The sequence below is a fragment of the Mus musculus genome, chromosome 15, assembly GCF_000001635.26.
Source record: "Mus musculus strain C57BL/6J chromosome 15, GRCm38.p6 C57BL/6J".
Lineage (NCBI taxonomy): Eukaryota > Metazoa > Chordata > Mammalia > Rodentia > Muridae > Mus > Mus musculus.
In genome coordinates this window covers 75424446-75447923 of record NC_000081.6, presented here as the reverse complement: position 1 = coordinate 75447923, position 23478 = coordinate 75424446, and the positions used below count along the sequence as shown (strand labels likewise).

General features: G+C 44.9%; 1 pseudogene across 1 annotated transcript; it reads left to right on the top strand.

Moving 5' to 3' along the window:
• Positions 1–16094: 16094 nt before the first annotated feature.
• On the top strand, positions 16095–20318 carry 9030619P08Rik (RIKEN cDNA 9030619P08 gene; annotated as a pseudogene). The gene is made up of 4 exons (NR_108041.1): positions 16095–16216; positions 16475–16557; positions 17896–17974; positions 19746–20318. The product of NR_108041.1 is annotated as an RIKEN cDNA 9030619P08 gene (transcript).
• Positions 20319–23478: the final 3160 nt, after the last annotated feature.

Below are 23478 nucleotides of genomic sequence, written 5' to 3'. Positions count from 1 at the left end.
TGGCAGGAGTTCTTCTGTCCAATGTTCTGGGTTCCCAAATGAAAGACATATGCACATCCTTATATTTTAATATGCCTTAGCTCAATTGCTGGACCACTCTCAAATACCCTTGTGGATAAGAACTGTTCTCTGATACTCCTGAGTTATTATTTACTAGAGTCTATACACTATCTTTGCTGCCCTAGAGGCAGTGAGGGGAGGGGAGCTGGGGACGCCCTTCCCTGGCTCTTACATCTCTTGTATGCTCTCTCTTCTGCACCTCTGAGGCCTGGACCTTACTCCTTTCCCAGCATGGTGGTTCTAAATCCTCCTTCCTCTCTCTTTTCACTAACCTGAGAATCCTAAAGTTCTGCCTCTGTCTCTCTGTCCAGTCATTGGCCCCCAGAAACTTTATCTACCTATCCAAACCAACTGGGAGCAGGGACCCTCAGCATCTTACATGTGGATTCTCATGCAAATGTGGGCACCCAATTTACATAATTTGGGCATTAGATCAAATCCACACCATATGAGGAACAGACTTTGGGTCCTAAGGCTTATGTAGGCAGGACATCTCATTGTAAATTCGACTCTGAGGGATATGAAACTCCCCACTGGCTTCTTCAAGCAAAGGTGTGCACATCTAGACACACACACACACACACACACACACACACACACACACACACACACATACACACACAAAATTAGCAATCGGTTAGAATTCATGTAAGTCCTTTGATTAATGTGGGATCAACCCTAATGGGAAGGCTGACTCCCCACTGTTCAGGCATGGTGCTGAGGACACCCAATACAACACAATGGACTAGTCCAGGGGTGCACACTAAGAGAGGTACCTGTAGTGAGTGCTCCTATCTCACAGACACTCACTCAAGCCTCTTAGGAAAAGGTACTTAGGTAAGTGTACAACATTCCCATACTCCCAGCTCATACAGCTGGCTAGAGGCTACAACTCAGCTGAGGTTACATCTGCATTGGATTCAGGGAGCCAGGGGGTAACCCTGAGCTGGTGTAGGATGTGAGAGTTTCACAGCCTTTACTTTCTGCCTCAGGATTCCAGATTTAAGAAATGACAAAGCCATCGGCTCTTTCATTCCTATGAAACACTATTGGAAAATCTTGTGTTCCTGGGGACCTGGGAATTCTTGTTTTTGGCTGTGTTTATTTTTGTTTTCTTAAGACAAAGTTTCTCTTTACAGCTCTGGCTGTTTTGAAACTCACTGTGTCCACCAGGCTGGCTTCAAACTCAGAGATCTGCCTGCCTCTGCTTCCTGAGTGCTGAGATTAAAAGTCTGTGCCACCACCACCTGCCATCCAGGTATTTTAAGTAGGGTGAGAAGAACAAGGTCTCAGGCTGCATGAGATCCCAACAATGGACATGGAAGGAAAGGTCACTGTACCTGATGTGTGTGTGTGTGTGTGTGTTTGTAGGCCACAGGTCAGCCTTGAGTCTCATTCCTATTGTGCCTTTACCTTGATAAAAGAGAGGAGGTCTCTCACTGAACCCTGGGATTTTCAGGTTCAGCAAGACTGGAGACCCAGAAAGCTGCCATATGGGTGCTGGGAATTGAACCCCAGTCTTCTGGAAGAACAGTCCATGCTCTTAACTGCTGAGCCCCTGGTTCTCATGATTTTTAGGGTCAGGTCTCTGTTCTGTGTAAGCTGTGATTTGAACAAATGCAGTATCAGGAATCAAATATCACACTGTAAAAGACTGCTTCATAGCCACCCGTTCTCCTGTCCCTTCCATCCTTTTCATCCCTCCTGCCCCATAACTGCATCCAGGACTGCATGTGGCTGTGGTTACCACTTGTGTCCCTGACTGCATTGTTCAGCTGGGTCTTCTTACTTAGTCTGCCTGGTACCCATCACTCCCACTTTCCAGCATCCTCACTGCCTTCCCATCTCTATCAGATTCTTTATTCACAAAGAAAACAAGTGATTTTCCTTTCCCCACCAAAGTGGATCAATTCAGGGTCCATCTCTGTGTGAAAGGAAACACTGTCAGAATCTAGCCAGCCCTGTTTACTTATGTTGTAAAGTATAAAGCAATATGTTATCCAACGTGAATCCTTACTTCAAATGACATTGTTAACTAAGTTGGTACATGCCTGTTATTCCAGTACTCAGGATGCTGAGACAGGAGGATCATAGGTTTAGGCCGTCATAGGCCTCACAACAAGTTCAAATCAGCCTAGTTACATTAGCAGATCTTGTCTTGAAAAAAATGTATAAAACGAATAACATAAACACACACACACACAGGGTTGTAGCTGTTGCTCAGTGATAGTATGTACAGGATTTGAAGTTTAATCCCCAGTTCTGCAAACAAATGAACAAACAAAGAAAACACAACACACACACACACACACACACTCACGGGCAAGAAGAAACAACGTCTTAGTTAGGGCTTTACTGCTGTGACCAGACACCATGACCAAGGCAACTCTTGTAAAGATAACGTTTAATTGGGGCTGGCTGACAACTTCAGAGGTTCAGTTATGATCAAGGTGGGAACATGGCAGCATCAGGCAGACATAGGGCCTAGGAGCTTAGAGTTCCACCTCTTATTCTGTAGGCAACTAGGGGAAGACTAACTTCCTGGCAGCTAGGATGAGGGTCTTAAAGCCTATGCACACAGTGACACACCTACTGCAACAAGGCCACACCTCCTAATAGTTCCATTCCCTGGAGCAAGCATATACAAACTAGCACAAACAAGAATACATAACTGATGAAAATTCAAAGCAGCTTGTTTCCTTCAAAGTTTGCAGCCCCATGTGTTGAAACCCTGCGTCCTGAGTGTCCCTAGTGTCTGGGATGTATTGCCACAGGTCTATTAGCTAAATGGGGCCATTAGAGCAGATCTTATTCAATTGGAATGATGTCCAGTAAGAAGATATCAGGGCATGGAGGTGCGCATGAAAACCACCGGAACTGCTGGAGAAAATGCCACCTGCTGGACAAGGAGAGGTATTTGCTCTGTCCACAAGGCTCTCATGCTCTTGCCTCCAACCCTCTGTAAGCCAGTCTGGCCTTGAACTTGAGGTCCTTCAGTGCTGGATCACAGGTGTGTTCTCCACGCCCTGCTCTCCACACCCACTATTAAAGGATTTACCTGGAAATGCAGAACCATTAATAAGGTCCTGTAATAAGTAGGAAGAGCTGAGTGGGAAAAGTCAGCCAAAATGCAGGATAGGAGGTCAGCACACCAAGCCAGTGATGTTTTTTATAGACTACCAATGAAGAGCAAGAAGAAGTGAAGGCAACAGTTCATTTTACAATAACTTAAAGAAGAAGCAGACACCTAGGCATAAGTTTAAGCAAGGTGGCACAAGCCTGGGACATTAAAAGTCGTGAAAGAAATGAAGGCAGCCTAAATAAATGGAAGGGTAATTGAGGCTTAAAATAGGAAGGGTTTTTAATTTTTCTTGGTAAATAATTATTGATTAATTAATAATTTACTTATTATTTATTAATAATATATGTTTATGTGCACACATTCATGTGACAGGTGCGTTATGGAGGTCAAAAGGCAACTTACAGTAGTTCTCTTTTTACTCTGTGGAACACAAGGCTTAAATTCAGATTGTCAGGGGGAGAGTGAAGGTTGGAGGGTGGAGGTTGGAGGGTGGAAAGACAGGGAAGAAGGAAGGAAGAGAGGGAGGAGAGCAAGGAGTGTCCAGAAGTCCACACTCATGCCGTTGCTGGGGTGATTTTTAATAGTAGTGCCACATCTGTTTTTATTGAGAATAATAGTGTTTGCATAGCTGGTTCTGGGACAGCTGGGTAGCATCAGAATTGAGTGATTGTTACCTAACACACCATACCAAAGAAATAATAAAATAGTATAAAATAAATCGACGCAAATACTTCCACAGTGTCATCTCAAGAGCTGAGCAGGAACTCAATGACACATTCTTCAGCTTTTAAGGAGGAATGCTGCTCCTCCCTCAGAAGTTTCAGTGTTTGTTCTTATTTGTTTAAGATATTTCCTTCAAAGAAAGCCACTTAGAACCATCCCAAAGTTCCTGTCCTCACTCATCCCGACCATAAACATGCTGGTTGTCATACTACATTTGGTCTCTAGGGGTGCTCCTTTCTGCAGTTGAATTTGGGATTGAGGCTGGGCCCCTTCTGCCCTGACATAGGAGCAGAGACTCCAAAGTCTAAGTGTTTCACTTACCCTCCAGCTTTGTTTAGAAAGATGAGCTTTGGGACTCTCATTTCCTCTTTTCCTGGCACACCTGAGCTGTTTCTTTGTGACAAGCCCAATGCATTCAGTTACAAAACTACAGTTGTTACAAAACAGGAGAACTCCATGAACCTAGACTTGGTGATGGTGTCTTACACCAGAATACAAGCAATAACAGAGACCCCGATTTTAAGAAAAAAGCCTTCAGCCGGCTGTGGTTGTGCTGACCTGCAGTCCCAGCACTGGGGACAGGCGAGCAGGAAGAACATGAGTGTGAGCCCAGCCTGGGCTGGAGAAGTGGCTCCTGAGGAAGAGCACTTACTGTTCAAACAGGAGGACGCATGACCATAATCCCTGTGCCCAGGTAAAAAGCCTAGCGCATCTGTGCTCTCTGTAAGCCTGCCTTTCCATCCTTCTACAGAAAATGTCACCATCCCTCCACAGGCAATTTCATGCAGACACTCTTCACCCTTCCCCCAACCCCTGACAGTCTTCCCTCCATCTTTACAAATTCATCTGTTCTGGATACTTTGTGTAAACAGTGCCCAGCAGTGCACACCTTCTGGGCCTGGCTTCTTTCACATACTCTAGGGTGCATGCCAAGTTCTGACCATTCGACATTCAGTTCCTTTTTATAACAGAATCATGTCCCAGTGTAGCCTGACTTTAGGTGAATCTGCCTTCCCAAGGGGGCTAGAATATAGAGTTTTTAAAGGCTGAAACCACATCCTGGCATCTCAGGCACAGGGGCTTTGAAGAAGTAAGCAGTCTGCAGCAAGCAGTTTTAACAGATGCCAAGAAGACCAGTTAGCCAGCAGGGGTAGGAGGTTGTTTCACACAAATCATCAGTTTTATTAAAGACTCGGATAAGTTAGCTAGAACATCCAGAACTTTGGTTCCTAGAATAAAGCAAGGTAGTTTTCAATGGATTCTCCATGAAGGAGATCAGATTCTGGTTAAACCTGGAAATGGCCTTACCGAGGGCACAAGATGGAGGGACCTCAGCACTGTCTTGCCTGATCACACAGATGGATAGAGATACAGAGCAAGGGTTTTCAGAACTAAAATGGACTGACATTTGTAAAGCTCTACCTCACATAAATAACAAGATAAAGAGTACGTGAGAATGGCCATGAGGCTGTGAAGGGAAGGATCTAGTGCTTGTGACTGGCCAGGACCCAGCACCAAGCACCAACACATTATTCACATAAAAGGCTCCTGCGAAGATGCTTCCCCATGGCTGCGGAACCTCAGACTGATACACACTGTCAGGTAACTTGGGAGAAGTTCACTACCACAATTTGGGGCCAAATTTTAATCATGCTTAATATTTATTGGGTGCATATGAGAACTGGGTAGTGACTGTTAAATTTTATAAAAAGAAATATTAAACCAGGGATATGTTTGGTGGAGGCTTGATATAGTGTGGGGGAAAGGTGTGCCTCTGTGGGCCCATGCTGAGGTATCCCTTACTCCGAGGTACCATCCACAGAACTTCATAGTACAGAATAAAGTTTATTTAGGGCATGGAGAGGGGAATTAAGAGAGTAGAGACGGAGAAAGGCAGAGAGAGAGAGAGAGAGAGAGAGAGAGAGAGAGAGAGAGAGAGAGGAGAAGAGAAGAGAAGAGAAGAGAAGAGAAGAGAAGAGAAGAGAAGAGAAGAGAAGAGAAGAGAAGAGAAGAGAAGAGAAGAGGAGGAGCATAGGCCAGCTATGAGCACATGAAAAGAGAGGGAGGGGAAAGGTGAGAGAAGAGAAAGAGGGGGAAGAGAGGAAGAGAGCAAGAGAAGAATGAGGAGGGGGCAAGCAGCCCCTTTTATAATGAGTCAGGCATCCCTGGCTTTTGCCAGGTAACTGGGACTGGAGCCTCGAAGAAATGCGAACATGCCTCATACCCCTGGTCAGCTCTCTTAGAGCACTGCAAGAGCGGGGTTGATCACTACCCAAATTAGGCTTGGGCCTACTCAACTCCACAGAGACAAAAGCCAAGTCATGATAAAGCCAGTTAGGCTTCGGTTTCCAAACCAGAGAATTGTCTTAGAAATCACGTGATTGCCAGTCTGATAATCTACCTGATACACTTCGAATCACCCTAACCCAATGTGGCACTTCATAAACTATCCCATTTTTCTCCTGCTCCTGACTCAAGCTTTATAATCTAGCCCCTCTATTTCAATAAAGGAGGTGACCTCCAACACAGACTTCAGAATCATTTATGCCCACCCTGCAACGCCTGCTCCCAGCTGCTCTGTGTCCTGAGAACACAGCCCATGGGGGAGGGGCAAGTGGCATTTGGAGGAAGCACACTTAGTTAACATGAAACATTTGCTGTGTGACTCAAGGGAGTGACCCTGGCTACTTCACAGAGTCATTCATTCTCTGAGGAGAGGAATGAGTTTGGCTACGGTTGGATGTATTCAGTGTGACAGTAGTCAGGCTTCTCATTGAGTTGCAAGGCTGGACAGAGGGCTGGGTCTGTTTTTGTCTTGCATATAGCTTTCTCTGCAGAGGGCCTGGCTTCTCCAACACAAGCCTGGCAACATCTGGTATCTCTTTTTTTTTTCCATTTTTTATTAGGTATTTAGCTCATTTACATTTCCAATGCTATACCAAAAGTCCCCCATACCCACCCACCCCCACTCCCCTACCCGCCCACTCCCCCTTTTTGGCCCTGGCGTTCCCCTGTTCTGGGGCATATAAAGTTTGCGTGTCCAATGGGCCTCTCTTTCCAGTGATGGCTGACTAGGCCATCTTTTGATACATATGCAGCTAGAGTCAAGAGCTCCGGGGTACTGGTTAGTTCATAATGTTGATCCACCTATAGGGTTGCAAATCCCTTTAGCTCCTTGGGTACTTTCTCTAGCTCCTCCATTGGGAGCCCTGTGATCCATCCATTAGCTGACTGTGAGCATCCACTTCTGTGTTTGCTAGGCCCCGGCATAGTCTCACAAGAGACAGCTACATCTGGGTCCTTTCGATAAAATCTTGCTAGTGTATGCAATGGTGTCAGCGTTTGGAAGCTGATTATGGGGTGGATCCCTGCATATGGCAATCACTAGATGGTCCATCCTTTCGTCACAGCTCCAAATTTTGTCTCTGTAACTCCTTCCATGGGTGTTTTGTTTCCATTTTTTAAGAAAGAGTAAAGTGTCCACACTTTGGTCTTCGTTCTTCTTGAATTTCATGCATTTGGCAAGTTGTATCTTATATCTTGGGTATCCTAAGTTTCTGGGCTAATATCCACTTATCAGTGAGTACATATTGTGCGAGTTCCTTTGTGATTGGGTTACTTCACTCAGGATGATACCCTCCAGGTCCATCCATTTGGCTAGGAATTTCATAAATTCATTCATAATAGCTGAGTAGTACTCCATTGTGTAGATGTACCACATTTTCTGTATCCATTCCTCTGTTGAGGGGCATCTGGGTTCTTTCCAGCTTCTGGCTATTATAAATAAGGCTGCTATGAACATAGTGGAGCATGTGTCCTTCTTACCAGTTGGGGCATCTTCTGGATATATGCCCAGGAGAGGTATTGCTGGATCCTCCGGTAGTACTATGTCCAATTTTCTGAGGAACCGCCAGACGGATTTCCAGAGTGGTTGTACAAGCTTGCAATCCCACCAACAATGGAGGAGTGTTCCTCTTTCTCTACATCCTTGCCAGCATCTGCTGTCACCTGAATTTTTGATCTTAGCCATTCTGACTGGTATGAGGTGGAATCTCAGGGTTGTTTTGATTTGCATTTCCCTGATGATTAAGGATGTTGAACATTTTTTCAGGTGCTTCTCTGCCATTCGGTATTCCTCAGGTGAGAATTCTTTGTTCAGTTCTGAGCCCCATTTTTTAATGGGGTTATTTGATTTTCTGAAGTCCACCTTCTTGAGTTCTTTATATATGTTGGATATTAGTCCCCTATCTGATTTAGGATAGGTAAAGATCCTTTCCCAATCTGTTGGTGGTCTTTTTGTCTTATTGACGGTGTCTTTTGCCTTGCAGAAACTTTGGAGTTTCATTAGGTCCCATTTGTCAATTCTCAATCTTACAGCACAAGCCATTGCTGTTCTGTTCAGGAATTTTTCCCCTGTGCCCATATCTTCAAGGCTTTTCCCCACTTTCTCCTCTATAAGTTTGAGTGTCTCTGGTTTTATGTGAAGTTCCTTGATCCACTTAGATTTGACCTTAGTACAAGGAGATAAGTACGGATCAATTCGCATTCTTCTACATGATAACAACCAGTTGTGCCAGCACCAATTGTTGAAAATGCTGTCTTTCTTCCACTGGATGGTTTTAGCTCCCTTGTCGAAGATCAAGTGACCATAGGTGTGTGGGTTCATTTCTGGGTCTTCAATTCTATTCCATTGGTCTACTTGTCTGTCTCTATACCAGTACCATGCAGTTTTTACCACAATTGCTCTGTAGTAAAGCTTTAGGTCAGGCATGGTGATTCCACCAGAGGTTCTTTTATCCTTGAGAAGAGTTTTTGCTATCCTAGGTTTTTTGTTATTCCAGATGAATTTGCAAATTGCTCCTTCTAATTCGTTGAAGAATTGAGTTGGAATTTTGATGGGGATTGCATTGAATCTGTAGATTGCTTTTGGCAAGATAGCCATTTTTGCAATGTTGATCCTGCCAATATATGAGCATGGGAGATCTTTCCATCTTCTGAGATCTTCTTTAATTTCTTTCTTCAGAGACTTGAACTTTTTATCATACAGATCTTTCACTTCCTTGGTTAGAGTCACGCCGAGATATTTTATATTATTTGTGACTATTGAGAAGGGTGTTGTTTCCCTAATTTCTTTCTCAGCCTGTTTATTCTTTCTGTAGATAAAGGCCATTGACTTGTTTGAGTTAATTTTATATCCAGCTACTTCACCGAAGCTGTTTATCAGGTTTAGGAGTTCTCTGGTGGAATTTTTAGGGTCACTTATATATACTATCATATCATCTGCAAAAAGTGATATTTTGACTTCCTCCTTTCCAATTTGTATCCCCTTGATCTCCTTTTGTTGTCGAATTGCTCTGGCTAATACTTCAAGTACTATGTTGAAAAGGTAGGGAGAAAGTGGGCAGCCTTGTCTAGTCCCTGATTTTAGTGGGATTGCTTCCAGCTTCTCTCCATTTATTTTGATGTTGGCTACTGGTTTGCTGTAGATTGCTTTTATCATGTTTAGGTATGGGCCTTGAATTCCTGATCTTTCCAGAACTTTTATCATGAATGGGTGTTGGATCTTGTCAAATGCTTTTTCTGCATCTAACGAGATGATCATGTGGTTTTTGTCTTTGAGTTTGTTTTTATAATGGATTACATTGATGGATTTTCGTATATTAAACCATATCTGCATCCCTGGAATAAAACCTACTTGGTCAGGATGGATGATTGTTTTAATGTGTTCTTGGATTCGGTTAGCGAGAATTTTATTGAGGATTTTTGCATCGATATTCATAAGGGAAATTGGTCTGAAGTTTTCTATCTTTGTTGGGTCTTTCTGTGGTTTAGGTATCAGAGTAATAGTGGCTTCATAAAATGAGTTGGGTAGAGTACCTTCTACTTCTATTTTGTGAAATAGTTTGTGCAGAACTGGAAGTAGATCTTCTTTGAAGGTGTGATAGAACTGCACTAAACCTGTCTGGTCCTGGACTTTTTTTGGCTGGGAGACTATTAAGAACTGCTTCTATTTCTTTAGGTGATATGGGACTGTTTAGATGGTCACTTGATCCTGATTCAACTTTGGTACCTGGTATCTGTCCAGAAATTTGTCCATTTCGTCCAGGTTTTCCACTTTTGTTGAGTATAGCCTTTTGTAGAAGGATCTGATGGTGTTTTGGATTTCTTCAGGATCTGTTGTTATGTCTCCGTTTTCATTTCTGATTTTGTTAATTAGGATTTTGTCCCTGTGCCCTCTAGTGAGTCTGGCTAAGGGTTTATCTATCTTGTTGATTTTCTCAAAGAACCAACTCCTCCTTTGGTTAATTCTTTGAATAGTTCTTCTTGTTTCCACTTGGTTGATTTCACCCCTAAGTTTGATTATTTCCTGCCGTCTACTCCTCTTGGGTGAATTTGCTTCCTTTTTTTCTAGAGCTTTTAGATGTGTTGTCAAGCTGCTAGTATGTGCTCTCTCCCGTTTCTTCTTGGAGGCACTCAGAGCTATGAGTTTCCCTCTTAGAAATGCTTTCATTGTGCCCCATAGGTTTGGGTACGTTGTGGCTTCATTTTCATTAAACTCTAAAAAGTCTTTAATTTCTTTCTTTATTCCTTCCTTGACCAAGGTATCATTGAGAAGAGTGTTGTTCAGTTTCCATGTGAATGTTGGCTTTCCATTATTTATGTTGTTATTGAAGATCAGCCTTAGGCCATGGTGGTCTGATAGGATACATGGGACAATTTCAATATTTTTGTATCTGTTGAGGCCTGTTTTGGACCAATTATATGGTCAGTTTTGGAGAAGGTACCATGAGGTGTTGAGAAGAAGGTATATCCTTTTGTTTTAGGATGAAATGTTCTGTAGATATCTGTCAGGTCCATTTGTTTCATAACTTCTGTTAGTTTCACTGTGTCCCTGTTTAGTTTCTGTTTCCACGATCTGTCCATTGATGAAAGTGGTGTGTTGAAGTCTCCCACTATTATTGTGTTAGGTGCAATGTGTGCTTTGAGCTTTACTAAAGTGTCTTTAATGAATGTGGCTGCCCTTGAATTTGGAGCGTAGATATTCAGAATTGAGAGTTCCTCTTGGAGGATTTTACCTTTGATGAGTATGAAGTGTCCCTCCTTGTCTTTTTTTTTTTTTTAACTTTGGGTTGGAAGTCGATTTATCCGATATTAGAATGGCTACTCCAGCTTGTTTCTTCAGACCATTTGCTTGGAAAATTGTTTTCCAGCCTTTCACTCTGAGATAGTGTCTGTCTTTTTCCCTGAGATGGGTTTCCTGTAAGCAGCAGAATGTTGGGTCCTGTTTGTGTAGCCAGTCTGTTAGTCTATGTCTTTTTATTGGGGAATTGAGTCCATTTATATTAAGAGATATTAAGGAAAAGTAATTGTTGCTTCCTTTTATTTTTGTTGTTAGAGTTGGCATTCTGTTCTTGTGGCTGTCTTCTTTTTGGTTTGTTGAGGGATCACTTTCTTGCTTGTGCTTTCCGTCCTTGTATTGCTTCTTTTCTGTTATTATCCTTTGAAGGGCTGGATTCGTGGAAAGATAATGTGTGAATTTGGTTTTGTTGTGGAATACTTTGGTTTCTCCATCTATGGTAATTGAGAGTTTGGCCGGGTATAGTAGCCTGGGCTGGCATTTGTGTTCTCTTACTGTCTGTATAACATCTGTCCAGGCTCTTCTGGCTTTCATAGTCTCTGGTGAAAAGTCTGGTGTAATTCTGATAGGCCTTCCTTTATATGTTACTTGACCTTTCTCCCTTACTGCTTTTAATATTCTATCTTTATTTAGTGCATTTGTTGTTCTGATTATTATGTGTCGGGAGGAATTTCTTTTCTGGTCCAGTCTATTTGGAGATCTGTAGGCTTCTTGTATGATCATGGGCATCTCTTTCTTTATGTTTGGGAAGTTTTCTTCTATTATTTTGTTGAAGATATTTGCTACCCCTTTAAGTTGAAAATCTTCATTCTCATCAACTCCTATTATCCGAAGGTTTGGTCTTCTCATTGTGTCCTGGATTTCCTGGATGTTTTGAGTTAGGATCCTTTTGCATTTTGTATTTTCTTTGACTGTTGTGCCGATGTTCTCTATGGAATCTTCTGCACCTGAGATTCTCTCTTCCATTTCTTGTATTCTGTTGCTGATGCTCGAATCTATGGTTCCAGATCTCTTTCCTAGGGTTTCTATCTCCAGCGTTGCCTCGCTTTGGGTTTTCTTTATTGTGTCTACTTCCCTTTTTAGTTCTAGTATGGTTTTGTTCATTTCCATCACCTGTTTGGATGTGTTTTCCTGTTTTTCTTTAAGGACTTCTACCTGTTTGGTTGTGTTTTCCTGCTTTTCTTTAAGGGCCTGTAACTCTTTAGCAGTGCTCTCCTGTAATTCTTTAAGTGACTTATGAAAGTCCTTCTTGATATCCTCTATCATCATCATGAGAAATGCTTTTAAATCTGGGTCTAGATTATCGGTTGTGCTGGGGTGCCCAGGACTAGGTGGGGTGGAAGTGCTGCGTTCTGATGATGGTGAGTGGTCTTGATTTCTGTTAGTAGGATTCTTATGTTTGCCTTTCGCCATCTGGTAATCTCTGAAGCTAGCTGTTATAGTTGTCTCTGGTAAGAGCTTGTTCCTCAGGTGACTCTGTTAGCCTCTATAAGCAGACCTGGGAGGCTAGGTCTCTCCTTAGTTTCAGTGGGCAGAGTATTCTCTGCAGGCAAGCTCTCTTCTTGCAGGGAAGGTACCCAGATATCTGGTGTTCGAACCTGCCTCCTGGCAGAAGTTGTGTTCCACTCACTAGAGGTCTTAGGATCCCGTGGGGAATCCTGTGTTGGCTCTTGCGGGTGTCGGGCAACTCCGCTGGCAATTCACCCTGGTGCTCGAGTGGAGCTGAAGGGACTTGTGCCCCAGGTCAGGCCCGGGTAGTCTGCTTCCCTATTTACTGCAGTCTCAGGTTCCTAGCGATTGGATTGGGGCAGACGCTGTGTTCCACTCACCAGAGGTCTTAGGATCCCGTGGGGAATCCTGTGTGGGCCCTTGCGGGTGTCAGGCGACTCCGCTGGCAATTCACCCCGGTGCTCGAGTTGGTATCTCTTAACTCTAAGATTATACAAGTACACTGTAGCCCTCTCCCTTAAGAGTTAATGTAAGTGGTCTGTCAGTAATTGGCCCAGGAGTCCACCACTAAGGGAAGCTAGCTCCCCAACATTGGTTCTGGGTGGAAAGTGGAGGACGCATGAGAACCCCTAGTTTGAGACTTTTAGAAAAATAGTACTCTGCCCTGTGGTTACATGGCCTTTTCCTCCAAAGAGACGGTGATGGCCCCATTGACATCCTGGAATGGGGGTAACGTTGGCCCAGGAGCCCTGGCAATGGAGTCAGAAGAGCAAAACAGCAACAGGTCTGTGATAATGAGCAGAACTCTCTATACTCAGAAGGGAGGACTGTCACCTGGGGTTCCAGCCATGACTCCCTCCTGTTCTCCTCCAAGCACAAGTGGTCTCAGAAGATGCTAGAATATAGAGGAAGCAGAAGATTAACTGAAAGAGGGACTCTATGACACTGCTTTTATGATGGGGTAAGAATTGGTAGTGACTTAGCTGCTCAGAAATTATCCATGTTTTTGTAAGTGATCTTGCCTATCCTCTGTAAATCAACTCCAAAAACTCATTGGGTGGTTACATTGGGAGCGATTGTCACTTGAGTCTTTCATAGATGCCCTATGTTTGTTTGCAGAGGCTTGCTGTCTGCTGCTCTGTTGGGCATTGGGCTATACACAGACAGCCTGGTCTCCAGTTGAGCTGAGGCCTGAACCCTGGGACCCGGTAGTGATAATTCACCTACATGGGATGGAAGGAGTACTCTAATGTAGCCTGGAACTCTGTCTCCTGTCTAAGTTACCACCCCCCACACCCACAGCCTCCACAGAAGAAGCATTGCTAGTAGTCTCTTAGGCAAAGTCCCAAGCTTCTGACCTTCAGGTTAAACTCCTCCCCCATTACCTAGCAACAGAAAAGATAGCAGCAGCATACTTTAAGAGGTGCTGTTTGGCCCCTCCTCACTCTCTCCTCACTCTCTCATTCTCTTTGTCTTTTCCTCTCCTTTCTCTTCCTCTCTCTCCCTCTTACCAGGCTAGAGAGCCTTACTTCTCTCTTTCTCTTTCTTTTCTCTTTCTCTCCTCTTGGCCATGGCCGGTCTCTCTCTCTTTTCCCTTTTCTCTTCCCCCCTCCGCCCGCCTTTCTATAATAAAGCTCTAAAACCATAGACTGTCTCTGCTTATCAAGGCCCACTGTGCAGACTCTTGCCTGTGTGGGAACCTCTCTCCTTAAGCCCTCTCTCCCATAACCCTGGGGCACAGGGTGTTGCCCCGGGGCTCCCTGGTTGGGGGCTGCCCCTTGTCCATATCCCCCCCCCCCGTCGAGTGGGGTCAGTGGCTTAGATGCCCACCTGGGGAGTGGAAAGTGCCTGGCAGCTCTCCCACATTCGCCTGCCCAGAGTATAGGAGGACCTCTGGCTGGCCTTGGGCTATCCTCCCTCCCTCCTCTTCCCCCGGCCCCTTTTAGTTCCCACACTGCTCTTTGCTTCACATACACTTGTTCATGAGCCAATGCCTAGGGCACATGTGAAGAAATTACAGAGACAACTTTTCTTGCTTGCTCTCTTCCTCCTCCTACTGTGCTGGGTTATGCGGTGTTGATGGCAAATGTGGTCTACTTGCATCATAGATTATAGGGTAACAGGGAAGGGATTTTGTAATGGTGCTAGGATAGAGGCCCTGGACTGTATCAGAATTTTAACAGAATCATTGTGTCTTGCATGAATTCCAGAGAGTTGACCCCGAGGATTTGAAAGTCTTCAGGTTTGATTTTCAGTCCTAGAAAGGGTGATGCCCCACTGCTCCTTGAGAATCCTGACTTGAGTCTACATTGTGTCTCTTACTTCGATCAATTGTCTTGCATAACCCACAACATTGACACTGAAGTTGGATGTACATGTGGATCCAATCAGAGATGATAGCAAGACTGAGACACTTCGGTCTGCCCTGTGGCTTCCATCAGGAGAATCTGCCTGATGTTCTCTGAGCCTCTGGCTTCCTTTCATTTGCAGCCTTCCCTGCTTAAGTGGATGTGCTCAGCTTCACTGATTCTGTAGTCCATTTTGGGACTCAGTTGTCCTCTGAGCATAGCTGTTCTTTTGTTGTGGTGTCATCTCAGGATATTTTCCAGCTCAGCTCTCATTTTGCGCCCAACTTGTATCAGTACCTTGCAGACACTTAAGCAGGGCTACTCACTGGGCTCTAAGCTCTGTGAGGTTAGGAAACTCAGACTCTGGCTTGCTGTGGGGGTCCCTGCTGTTCATCCCAGGGCTGGGTCACAGATGCCATCAATATTTGGCTAATTAGTAAGGTTCTTAGTTATTAGAATACTATGCCACATGGTGGTGACATAAAGATTAGGAAGGGAGTCCTTTGTGGGAAGTGGTAGATTAGGACCTCATAGGTATAGGGACAGGCAACATACAAACTGGAGTAGGAAGAATGAGCATGTGGTATGTTCATGGAGGCTTCTGGACAGCAGGGACATCGAGGTCATTCATCCTCTGGATAATTCTGCATTGTGCCATGAAAAGTATCCCTGGCTCTAGCTACCAGATGCTAATAACACCTGCAGGCCCATACATCCCCCAAACACATCAGACACTGTCTGTAACTTCCCAGTTACAGTTGTCAGTTAGTTCTTGGCTCAGGACTCTCACTTTGTGGATACAAGTGCCTGTTGGGGGCTTGCTCACCAGAGCCAGTCTCCCAGTATGTGTCAGTTGTTTGTCTGTTGATAGGAAGGGCTCTGAGCCACTGCAACCCATACCTTCTATTTAGAAACCAGGTGGTGGTGGCAGAAGCAGAAGCAGCAGCAGAAGCAGTAGCAGCGGGAGGACCCCTTTGATCGCTATGTGTTTGAGCCAGCTTGGTCTACTGAGCAAGTCCTAGAACAGCCAAAGCTACATAGAGAAACTTTGTCTCAAATTAAAAAGAACAACAACAACAAAAAAAAAAAACATGAAGCAAAACAAAACAAAAACTAGGAAGGGGTTAAGCAAGTTGCCTCCTTCCCTTGCTTTCTGAATGTAAAGTACAAGCCAATGATGGGCCCTGCCCCTCTGCCCTATTAGTCCTCTTGTACCATGGTCCCTCCCCAATGGCTTGCCACCAACAAACCTTGCTACCTCTTAACCAATAAACATGATGGCCTGGAGGAAGTTAGTATAGAAACCCCTCCCTTTTCAGGATGTCAGCTGGGAGGAGCTGAGAGAAAGTAAAATACTTATTTCAGTCCACTTCTGACAGACCTTGCCACTGTGCCTGCAACCTGGTCAGAGAGGAAGTAAGGACTGGTGTGAGGAGGGAGCTGTGAGGTGGCAAAGGGTAGAGCCCTCAGGATAGGGCTGGGGTTGGGAGTGTGAGATTAGGAAAAGCTGGGTGGGTGGTGGGTGAGAGAAGTAGGCAGACATGAATTCTTCAGGGAAAGCTGTGTAGAGGGTTGGAGGGAGGGAAGATTGGATGCTTGAGCTGAGTGAGAGCCCAGGGATGTGATCAGGGGTCTATTAACTGGTTCCAACTTCCAAGGTTTTTATCTGTGCAGCTCTTCTCCCAGGATGGACAATTCTCATGCTACAAAGTCCTGTGTGCTCATCCTTCTTGTGGCCCTACTGCGTGCAGAAAGAGGTGAGATGGAAAATGAGAGAGGGGCAGGAAGGTACAATGGAGATGGAAATGGGCCTCAGGGTTGTGGGTAAACCTGCACCTCCATTGTGTGCCCAGTGACTGAAGTGTGCTGGCGTCATAGGATTGGGAATGGGCTTGTGGTGGGTGAAGACCCCTGTGCCGGGATGCTTTACTGGGTCTGTAATCCTGGCAGTGCCTGCTTTGCAACTATCACCAAGTGCCAGCAGGACACTTGGATGTCATTACCTCTGCCACAACCCTGGCCTCCAGAATAGCCTGTCCTTAATTAAACTCTACCCTGCTGCCCTGGCCTCTTAGTCAGGACTCTGGCCTGTGTGCACACAAACTGTGCCAGAGGCTTCTTCTCCTGACCCAGCTGCCAAGTCCAGGGGTTAGGAATCCTTAACTATTGGAATTTGACTTTTTCTTATGCCCAGCCCATGCCACATGAGGCCCCAGTGTTAGAACTTCCCTATTCTAAAAGGTCTGAGCTCTCAGATACCCCCTATACTTGTAGTTACATCTGTGTTGTGGTAAACCTCATGGTGTGTGCCCTTCCCCGCACCTTGAGCGGGCTAAACAGATCTTAATTGTTTGCCAAAGTTGATCTTCCACTGACCTAACAGACCTAAAGTGGAGTCTTTGACCTAGGTGGAGGTTTTCCTCCTGCAGTGCCTGCAGACTTCCTGTTGAGCTTGCTTTGCAAAATAATCCAACTGAAACAAAGGATGGGGTTTGTGGGTTTTCCATATATAAATGCAGAGCTGAATATTAAACTTTGAGCCTTGATCAGAAAACTTTGCCTTGGCTTCATCCTCACCCATGCCAGTCCTTTTTCATTTCCAGCCTCCCTCTCAAGTACCCAGCTCATCCATGGTTGCTGGACAGCTACAATGGTGAACCTCACCTTTGAGCTGGACTCTGGGAAGTTCTGTGTTCTGCCATGCTCCAACATCCAGGGCTCAGCTCTGTAGGATTGGGGTGGGATAGGTCAGAACAGCCCACCCCATCTGGTGGTCCCAGTAACTACTTATACACCTACTCACCGCTTCAGCAGATATTTGGTATCTGTGTCTTCCCAATATGGTGAATGTCTCTCTAATACCTCTCAGGGTGCAGGTCTCTCCTGTGGGGCTGGCTAGCTGAGACAGGAGTACTAAGCATATTTGAACAATAGTGGCTCTTAGTTCACATTTGCCTTTGGCTGAGGTGCCTGGACAGTAATGTCCTTTCTCTGTCCTCCTGGCCAGCAACTGTGTGGAAGTAAAGACACTGGAGAGGAGGGGTCTGGGCTAGGAAGGGCATACCCTAACCCTCATGTATTGGCTTCTTTCTCAGTTCAGGGGCTGGAATGCTACCAGTGTTTTGATGTCCCACTTGAGACTTCCTGCAATACAACTACCTGCCTGAATGGATGGTGTGTTATTCAGATAATAGAAATTATTGAGGGTAAATTTCCTGTGGCCTATATAAAGGTGGTAAGGGAGGCTTTGGAGAAAATGTCAGGTCTGGGCACTTGTTGTGAACTATGGTTCCCTCCCTCCAAGTAGAGCTTTTCTGGGGTTGGAGTGGGACTCCTGAAAAGTAGGGGCTGTTGGGGTTCAGGGGTGTGCTGGGATGTGGATCATAAAGCAGGGCTGCCCATTGGCACCCATTAGTGTTCATCATCCCCCTTGATTGCCAACATAGTCATATGATGCTCCTGCCCATACTTTATGTTTAGGGTCTCACTGGCTCACTGACAGACTAGGAGAGCTGGAAGCATGTAGTGAGTCTTTACATATAATGAAGGAATCTGGAGCTTAGGCTAAAGTAATGACTTAGGGATGTTAATAGAAAGAGACCTTAGGGCATATATCCCCCAAAGGGCCAGTTTCCAGGCCTGGCCTTCAGATAGACAAGTAAGGAGCAGCCCCCCTCCCCCTGCACCCCTACTATCCAGTTTTCTGTTCCTGACTACAGCCTACCTGTCTCCCGGAGAAGGTCTCCTAGATATAAATTCCTGAGGAACTGCAAGAGTCTGAGAGGCTGGTTGCCCTTTTTGCTGTGCCACTGTGTGATTTTACACAGTGCTGTGCCTTTGTGTTTTTTGTGTGTCTATAAATGTGGGTGCACATGTATGAATATATGTAATGTTACATAAAGTGTTCAAAGCTCAGAGGACATCATTATGCCATCTTCCTTAGGCACTCTCTACTTTTTTATGCAAATGATGATTCTTGGTTCTCCTGGAACTGGAATTTCAGATTGTTGTAAACCATCCTGTGCGGTATGGAGAGCAAACCGTGGGCTTCTGTAAGAGCAACAAGAGCTGTTAACTGCTAAGCCATGCTAAGTCTCAACCACCTTGTTCTTTGAGACAAAATCTTTCACTGGAACATAAGATTTGCCAAGTATGCTGGGGGTAGAGAGGTAGGAGAGAGTTCCCAGGACTTCCTGATCCTAACCCCCAAAAGCAGAGATCACAACCAGCCCTTCCATGCTTGGCTGGGCCTTTACGTGGTTGCTGGGGATTGAACTTGGGTCCTTAGGCTTCCATGTGGCCAGCACTTCACGACTGAGCTGCTTCCCCAGCACATTGTGTGTAAGGGCACCTGTGGACACATGTGTGGATGCCATGCACTTGGGAGGTACAAGTGTATGGGATACAGAATTTGATGGGTGTTTTCTGTGACAACTTTTATTTACTGGAGAAACGTCTCATACTGAACCCCAAGCTTGCAGGTTGAGCTGGTGTAACCTGTGAGCTTGACTTGGGGATCTCCATCTTTGTGTCCTGAGCACAGAGATACAAGTAGGACACCAAGCCTTCCCATGTTTTGATGTGCTCTTACAATCGGGATTGTGTTTTTCATCCTTATGCAAACAAGCACTTTATCCACCAAGCCTCCTTACCAGCCCATGGCTTTGATTTTCATTTCATCATTTTGTTATTTGAGGTGAGGCCTCACTCTAGCCCCAGAATATCCTCGAAGCCTCCATGTAGGCCAGTTTGGAATTGAACTCAGAAAAATTCTCTTGCTTCAGTCTTCCAAGTTCTGAGATTATAAGTCTGAGCTGCCATGTCTGGATTTAACATACCTTAGAGACAAGTCTGGGCCATCCAGGCCTGGTGGCATGTGGCCCAGACATTGGGATGTTCTGTTGTCCCTGCATAATAACATGAATCACTCCCTGATGTCTTTCAGACTCTCAGAGAAAAAAAGCAAAGAACAGTTATTGCTTTTCCATCTGCCCTACTAATAAATATTTCACGATCCTGGATGCTACTGTCAGTGTGAAGAGTTTCTGTTGCAAGGAAGACCTCTGCAATGCAGAGATTGCCACAGGAAGCAGCTCCTAGACCATGGCAGGGGTGCTTCTGTTCAGCCTGGGCTCAGTCCTCCTACAGACCCTGCTGTGATGGTCCTTCCAACAACCCTCACCCTTGTCCTTTTATCCTCATGTGTAAGCACTCTTTCCTGGAGCCCTCTAGTGATGAATTGTGAGTTATAGAAGCTCCAAGGTGGGGGACTTTATAACCTCAGCTGGGTAGTTCCCCACTCCTCTCTAGGGCTTTCGAATCTGTACTTCCTGGAATGTTATTTTGTTTTGACTTGCTACTTTTGGCCCTGGAGGCAAGGGGCCAGCACAGGGAATAGGCAAATTTCCAAGGTATTATGCCATCACCATCCACATGTAAGTATCTGGGGTCCTTCAGGGTTCCCACATGTGCTGTTCAATGTCTCTCTGTTGAGTTCAATAAAGACTTTGTTCTCCCAGCTAAGATCTCCATTTTTCTATTGCTACACTGAGTCCACTGAGTACAGCCTGTCAGTTCACATCTCTGCCCTTTCAACCAGCCACACTAGCTAGCTCATGTTAGCCAGCTCAGAATGGGGGACCACTTCGTTTGGGTGCGCTGATGCCGGAGGAAGAGAGAGGATTCACCAACTTCCAAACAGCACTTGCTTGTAGTGGTGAAGCCCAGGAGACACTTGCTTGTAGTGGTGAAGCCCAGGAGATGAGTCCTCAATGGTGGGTTGGAGCTGCCCTTTCAGATTCTTTTTGTCTAGAGATGGAAGCCATTTTCTGCAGGGACTCATGGCTTGGCTCAGAGAGAACAAAGCCTCACACTGACTCTCCTGGACTCCTAGTCTATATTGGATGCCCGCAGTGGGAAGGCCTGACTTGACACATTGGCAACTCGAGATCCATCATTGCTCTGTCTTTTTGTCCTTGAGAGCTTGCTGCCCGAGAGATGACCAGAATCTGTGTAGTTAACATCACAGGACTCCTCATGGATATGTACAGCATGCTGGAAATATGGGTGCAATGAAAGTTACTCCCTGTTCTTGGAGGTCCTGAAGATCTGAGATTGAGTCAAGGTGGAGATCCTTTATGGTAGTACTATCACTGAACTAGGGATGCCCTGGTCCCTTCAGCCTTCTCACCTGGACAATCATAGATCCAGGGATGTGGCTAAGGTGATGGTTGGAACATAAAACTTGAATCCTGAGAAGGGCTTCTGGAGCTTTCTTCCGAATTCGGCCTTGATTCTGATGTAGTCTCTTCTGGCCGCTGCCTCTAAGTGCTGGGTTTGCAGGTATGTACTCACAACCCCCTGAACATCCCCATGTGTTTTATGAGACTGACGCGCTACCTACTGGGCTAACGAGGCACCTTCCCATGTGTTTTAAAAGGGCAGACTGCCCATGGCCTCGCTGCAGGGCACTCAGGCCCTGCTGGAGGGGTGGCCCCGGTGGCCTGAGCACAGGAGAACTGGTCCTGACTCTTGCCAGCTGCCATAGACAGGAGAGCTGGCCCTGACTCCCACCTGGACAAAGCAGGAGACCTTGGTAATTTGGGTTCAGGAGAGCTGGTGGGATGACCAACTCAAATATCACCCAGGGCCAGATCTAGGGCTCAGAGTTGTTCCTCTCCAACATCTACTCCATCTTTGAACTGCTCATGCACATGAAGGTGTTGATCCTGCAGATTCAAAGCTACAGGATCTCCCTAACACAGGGCAACAACATCAGAGAGGAATTCTGGGACAAAACCAGTATTGATAGTGTAGCAGAAGCCAGAGGCCTCCAACCAGGGCAATGACTCATTTTAGTGATCATCTGTGAGTAATGTTGTTTGAACAAAAGGTATACTGTGTGGCACACTGTGATGCACCACAACTACCCTGTCCAGATATTTTTCCTTATTTTTATTTTATTTTATTTTATTTTATTTTTATCTTTTGAGGGGGAGGTTGCAAGGGTATATGATGACTATGGAGGGATGGGGAGATGAGTAGAATTGAAGTGTGTGATGGGAATTTCACAAAGAATAAATTATTTTTACGTGCGGACTTTACACTTGAAAATCTGTGATGCAGCTGAGTGGGGTAGATGCCATTAAAACAAGGGAAATCATCAGAGCTCCTCAAAGTGAGGAGCTGCCTATGTCTCTGTGAAGTTCTGATTTGGTTTACACACACACACACACACACACACACACACACACACACACACACACACTTTTCTAGTGTACATGTCTTGTGGTTCTCGTACAGATCCATTTATTAGGTCCCGAGAAAGAAATGCATTTAGAAGTCCAAAGGTACTCAACCTCTTCAGGTCTCAATACCTGGAGACCTCTTTTTTGTTTGTTTGTTTGTTTTGTTTAATCTCAGACAGTCAGATCATAGCATAGGACTTACGGAAAAATGAGACCTGACCCATGTGGCTGCTAGCCAAACACAGCCTCGTGCTGCCCACAATACACTGGCTATGTTTAATTGTTTCTGCTTCCAACCCAGTAGCAGTTGGACAGAAATTCACACACCTGTGTCTTGGCCATAGCTCTCCTGAATAACACAGAAGTAGAGGGCAAATAGGGTCTTGTGTACATGGATAAGCACTGGAGAAGCCAAGAAAGTTCAACACACAGCTTACCTCTCCTGGAATGCCAGGACTGGATGTAGTTCATGTACACACACCTGGTGATCTTTTGTTGTCTGATGAGCCAGTCTTAGCCTGTATCTTCAAGAGTTAATGTTTTCTTATCCCAGACCAGTTCCCTTTAAAATCTTGACCATTACTTCTAGGTTATATAATTTACCCTTGTGAGAAATGTCATTTGTATTTTATAGCAGCCTAAGTGACTATGTAATCTTTGGAATAGGCCACCCCTGACACCCAAAGGCATTACGTTTACCTCAGGCCAGTCATTCTCATTTTCTGTTACTAGAAAACTTTTTCATGCTCTGGTTGAATGCAGATTCTTCTATGATCTGTGCTTTGATATTCTTGGAAAGCAGAAGTCAGTTAGAATTGATTTATATAGTTAGCTATAATAAGATTGTACCTGAATCAAAACACCAGGTAGCACTTCCCGTATCTATGCATAAGTGTTTATGTTTTTGCCCCTGGGATGGTCCCCAAAATAAGAGAGATACCTGTACCAATATGAGAATTGAAATGGTGACCAAGCCAGCTCACTCAGTCAACATGGTTTTAAGGGAGGGAGTGAGGAATGAAACTAAAAAGACAATTAGACAACACTATGACTTGACTCCATCCAGTGCTGAGGCTGATGTGGGTTTATTTTTGTAAAGTCTACTTGCATACCATTCTAGGTACATACAAAGAATGTGATTAGTTTTAAGACATAAAAATGATAGTCAAGAACAAATAAGACAACAATCAAAGTCTCATGGTATTCAGGGATGTATCGAGATGATCAAGATCTTGAGCCTATTTCCTTGTCCTAGCCAAATGTCAAATTCTTGCCAACATTCTTAAGTAGCACAAAGAGCTCTCCACAATTTGGAATTAGACTTCCAATTTTAGTAGGGTTGAAATGAGTTTTAAGTTCCCAAGACCTCTCTGGGAAGGGAGGACTCCTATTAGGCTGAAGGAGATACGTATGTGGGTAAGTGTCATCGTG